Here is a 5,919-nt window from a genome sequence, read left to right on the forward strand (position 1 = left end):
TGCTGATGGGCATCTAGGTTGCTTCCATGTCCTGGCTATTATAAACAGTGCTGCGATGAACATTGGGGTGCACATGTCTCTTTCAGATCTGGTTTCCTCAGTGTGTATGCCCAGGAGTGGGATTGCTGGGTCAGATGGGAGTTCTAATTCCAGTTTTTTAAGAAATCTCCACACTGTTCTCCATAGTGGCTGTACTAGTTTGCATTCCCACCAACAGTGTAAGAGGGTTCCCTTTTCTCCACACCCTCTCCAGCATTTATTGCTTGTAGACTTTTGGATAGCAGCTGTCCTGACTGGTGTATAATGGTACCTCATTGTGGTTTTGATTTGCATTTCTCTGATAATGAGTGATGTTGAGCATCTTTTCATGTGGTTGTTAGCCATCTGTATGTCTTCTTTGGAGAAATGTCTGTTTAGTTCTTTGGCCCATTTTTTGATTGGGTCATTTATTTTTCTGGAATTGAGCTTCAGGAGTTGCTTGTATATTTTTGAGATTAATCCTTTGTCTGTTGCTTTGTTTGCTATTTTCTCCCAATCTGAAGGCAAAAATTATATTTTGGAAGAACTCACTGATAAGGTGACAGAATTCCAAAATCAAATTACATGAAAATACATCACAATTTCTTTGTCCAATAGGTGAGAAAACTCTGCAGTATTAGAAGAATAGAGGCAAAGAAATATGAAGGACCAAGGAGAAGGGATGAGGATAAACACCATTTTTAATAGCAAAACCAGAAGTTAACTAGAAAGCCTGTAGCTATGCATGCTTTATTCATCCATCCTTCACATTAGGCAACTGAGGGCCAAAAATAAAACCAAATCAGAGTTTTGTGTTGTTGGGAATAAATTTCAATCATTTTAAATCTGAATTGAATTCAGAACTTACTCTTTTTAGTTCCTAGGGATAATGACTGGATTCAAGAGCTCGTAACGACAAAAAAAAAAAAAAAAGTTATGCTGTATCCAATCTGAGAGATGGGTGCAGGTACAATACAAAGGGACAAATCATCTAGTGACCACTCCTCTGATGTCATCATTAAAAATCAAGTAGTTGCTTATTGAGTACTTTGGTATTTGAACTAAATGACTTGAAAACTTCCTGGCAGACAGAAGAGATAAAAGTAAAGGGGAGTGTGTGAAAACAAAGAATATATAAAAGTTTAGTAAGTGGAAAGAGTTTATTGACGCCTCAATGGTTTAAAGGAAATTAAATGGAAACTGTTAATCCTAATTGCTTTTTATCTGACATGCTTTTAAATCTGAAAAGAAACAATAATAGGGAAAGAAAATCTGCTTAAATTTTTTAGAATTTACACGATTCTTATTCTACTGCAAGAAAGTGCTATTTGGTATGAGGTATATTTGTAGGTGTATGTGAACAGTATATATACTATCCGGATCATGCTGTGCTATGTACAGGTCTTTACAATTCTTCCCAAAGGGTTAACAGTTCAAAATGCGTAATCGTCTGGAAGCTGGCATTTGTTAGGCTCTTGCCAGCATTGATACTGGCATGTTTTATTATAGTCCAGTTCCAACCAGTGCTTGCCAGCTTGTTACAACAGAAGTCCAGGAATAGGTGGGTAGAGTGCAGGAAAAAGTGCCATGTTTCTCAATTGGAGACCCTAAAATAAGTGAAGTTACAGCTGTTGAATAAATGTCACTCAAAAGCAGCCTTTTGGCTTTTTCTTACACAGCGGGCAACTTTCCTCTTGATTTCTCCATTTCTGTCTTCCCTCCACTCCTTTGCAGCATCAACATTAGCAGGTGAGTCTCCATTGGGGTTTGCCAGCATAGAAATGACACTAATCATGATGATTTCCACTGTGTGAATAGGCAACCAGCATTCCTCTGGCTTTTCATAACCATATTTATTTTCCCCAGGTTCGTGAAGAATAGATAAGCATATATCACCATGTTTATTACCATTTGGATACTAGATTTCAATAATGAATTTCATTTTAGGAGGCCAAAGGCAATAATCTTTTGGGAAAGTGAGATGAGCTTTAAAAATACCACCTTTGTAAAGTATATCTGGAAGAGCAATAATAAGAACTTCCCATTGGTAGAGATCATTGTCATCTATTAAACCTTCTGAAAATCCTTCCACTGGGTTTTTGTTGAGTTCTGCCAGGTGTCTTCACAATAGCAGTGCCAACTGCAGCTCAGTCATCCTTCCCCAGCAAGGGCCCAGGCTGGCACCAGGGCTTCTGAAGGACTAAACACGCGCTCCAGAGCTGGGGAAGCTGGGTGTGCTGGGGACCCCAGATCCCCATGACGGGAGCACCGAAGCCGAGGGAGGCTGGGCTGTGGCAGTGGTAGCGGTGCCTCACTGCCAGTGCGAGTCCACTTACCTTGATAATAGCATTATTCATGATAGCCAAGAGGTGGAAATAATCCATGTGCCCATCAATTGATGAATGGATAAACGAAATACAGTACCCATACAATGAAATGTTATTTGATCATAAAATCATACTGATACAAGACAATACAACAAGGATTGTCTTAGTCCATTCAGGCTGATATTAAAAAGAAAAAAATCACAGACTGAGTAGCTTCTACACAACAGAAACTTATTTCTCATGGCTCTGGAGGCTGAAAATCCAAGATCAAGGTCCCAGCGTGGTCAGGTTCTGGTGAGGGCCGTCTTCCAGGTTCCAGACTGCTGACTTCTTGCTGCATACTCACAGCAAAGAACTCGTTCTCTGGGGTCTCTTTTATAAGGATGGGTTCAAAGGATGAACTAGTTCTCTGGGGTCTCTTTTATAAAGACACTAATTCCAATCATTAGTGTCAAGCTACTCTCTTGACCTAAGCATTTCCCAAAGGGAGCACCTTCTAACACTATCATCTTGGGCAACAGGCCTTCAGCATATGAATTTGAGAGTATACAGACATTCAATTTATAGCAAGAATTATCCCTATAAGCAAGCTAAGTGAAAGAAGCCAAACACAAAATGTCATGTAACATAAGATTCCATTCACATGAAATGTGCAGAATAGGCACATATATACATGTGAAAAGTAGAGAAGTGGTTACTTAGGGATTGGGGGAATAAGAGGGTTTGGGGAGGTACCAGTTCCTTTAAAAAGTATTAATTGTGGTAAAAAATCAATAACAAAATTTACTATTGTTAACACTTTTAAGGTGCACAGTTCAGTGACATTAAATGCATTCATAATGTTGCACAACTAATACCAGTTCCTAGTTCCAGAAGTTCATTATCCCCCAAACAGAAATAGAATCTCTATAACTATTCCCTGGCAACCACAGGGCTTTTGTTTTTGAGGTGATGACATGTTCTAAAATGGACTGCGGTGATGGTTGTGAAACTCTGTAAATAAACTAAAATCAGTTAAATTGTATACATTAAATGGTGAATTTTATGGTATATGAATTATATATCAGTAAAGCTATAGAAGTAACAAAAGAAAAAGAAAGAAAGGGAGGAAGGAAGGAGAGAAAGGAAGGGAGGAGACGGAGAAGAACCCTCTTACACTGTAGACTCCACTTGAGGCACAAACTAACACAAGTCAACTAACTGTCTAAGAGAAAAGGAGACATGCCTACTTTCAGGCATAAATTCTATTTACTACATTTTCTTCTCTTTTTCTACACATAATGATTGGCATTCCACCAACAAATAGGAGAAGTTTATGAAAACCCTAGATCAACCACTAAAAATATTTCAAAGAAGTATAATCAATAACCAAGTAATAGAATAAAATGGAACAATAATAAAATATTAAATTAATTCCAAATAAGGCATAAAAAGAGGGAAAAAAGGATAAAATATCAGATGGCAAAAAAGTTGCAAGTATAAGACAGTAGTTTCAAATCCAGTCACATCTATGATTATATTAGCTGTGAAAGATCCAAGTTCAGTTCAGATCAGTCACTCAGTCACGTTCGATTCTTTGCAACCCCATGGACTGCAGCACACCAGGCCTCCCTATCCCTCACCAACTCCTGGAGTTTACTCAAATTCATGCCCATTGAGTCAGTGATGCCATCCAACCATCTCATCCTTTGTTGTCCCCAAATTTTAAAAAAAGATCCAAACCGCCAATTAAAAGACAGATTGTCAAACTAAAATTTTTAAAAACTAAGACCTATATACTGTCCATGAGAACCTCACTTTAAATATAAAAATATATGTATGTTGAAACAGAATGGAAAAAATTATACCACACAAATCAAAAGGAAGTTAGGGTAGCCATATTAATATCAGACAAAATAGATTTAAGAACAAGGAATATTACCAAGAATAGGGAGAGATATTATATAATGATAAGGGAGAATTTATCAAAAATTTATCAAAAATACAAAATAATCTTAAATACATACACTAAGCTTATAGAATAATAGTTCATCAAAATATATGAAGCAAAATCTGATATAATTGAAAGGAAAAATAGAAGAATCCACAATTATAGTTGGAGATTTCAAATTTCTTCTCTTCATTCAGTAATTGATGACAAGTAGCCAGAAAATTGTAAGAAACAAGAAGACCCAAATAACAATATCAAAAGACCTACTCTAACATTTCTAAAACACTGTACACAACGTCAACAGAATAAAGTCTTTTCAAGTTCAGTTCAGTTCAGTCCACATTAAATATTACATATAAATATATTTGTCAAGACAGACATATTACCACATTCTGCCCATGAAATAAACCTCAACAAATTTTAAAAAATTAAAATCACAAAATATATTTTTTAAACAAAATGGAATCAACTAGAAATTCCTAACAAAGATATCTGAAAAAAAAAAAACAAATATTTGGAAACAACACACTTCTAAAAAAAAACTGAGTCAAAAAAATTGCAAATGAAATTTTTAAATATTTTGAACTCAGTGAAATTAAAAACACAATATATCAAATTTCATGGGATGCAGGTAGAGCAGTTTGTAGATGAAAATTTATATCATTAAAAGGTTTGTATTAGAAAATACAAACTTCCTCGGTGGCACTAGTGGTACAGAATCCACTTTCCAAGGCAGATGTAAGAGACAGGGAGGGATTTGATCCCTGGGTCAGAAAGATCCGCTGATTGGCCACAGCAATCAGGGCAGAAAAAGAAGTAAAAGGAATCCAGATAGGAAAAGAAGAAGTGAAACTCTCTCTGTTTGCAGATGACATGATCCTCTACATAGAAAACCCTAAAGACTCTACCAGAAAATTACTAGAGCTAATCAACAAATACAGTAAAGTTGCAGGATATAAAATTAACACACAGAAATCTCTTGCATTCCTATACACTAACAATGAGAAAACAGAAAGAGAAATTAAGGAAACAATACCATTCACCATTGCAACAAAAAGAATAAAATACTTAGGAGTATATCTACCTAAAGAAACAAAAGGCCTATACATAGAAAACTATAAAACACTGATGAAAGAAATCAAAGAGGACACAAACAGATGGAGAAATAGACCATGTTCATGGATTGGAAGAATCAATATTGTCAAAATGGCTATACTACCCAAAGCAGTCTATAGATTCAATGCAATCCCTATCAAACTACCAACGGTATTTTTCACAGAACTAGAACAAATAATTTCACAATTTGTATGGAAATACAAAAAACCTCGAATAGCCAAAGTAACCTTGAGAAAGAAGAATGGAACTGGAGGAATCAACCTGCCTGACTTCAGACTATACTACAAAGCCACAATCATCAAGACAGTATGGTACTGGCACAAAGACAGAAATATAAATCAATGGAACAGAAGAGAAACCCCAGAGATAAATCCACGAACCTACAGTCACCTTATCTTCGACAAAGGAGGCAAGGATATACAATGGAAAAAAGACAACCTCTTTAACAAGTGGTGCTGGGAAAACTGGTCAACCACCTGTAAAAGAATGAAACTAGAACACTTGCTAACACCATACACAAAAATAAAC

At 36.2% G+C, this 5,919-nt stretch overlaps 1 pseudogene; it reads right to left on the minus strand.

The window, feature by feature from the left end:
• Nucleotides 1-325: 325 nt before the first annotated feature.
• Nucleotides 326-5,363, minus strand: LOC110136485 (ubiquitin-conjugating enzyme E2 G1 pseudogene; annotated as a pseudogene).
• Between the last annotated feature and the right edge of the window lie 556 nt (nt 5,364-5,919).

This window comes from Odocoileus virginianus, chromosome 10, assembly GCF_023699985.2.
Source record: "Odocoileus virginianus isolate 20LAN1187 ecotype Illinois chromosome 10, Ovbor_1.2, whole genome shotgun sequence".
Classification (NCBI taxonomy): domain Eukaryota; kingdom Metazoa; phylum Chordata; class Mammalia; order Artiodactyla; family Cervidae; genus Odocoileus; species Odocoileus virginianus.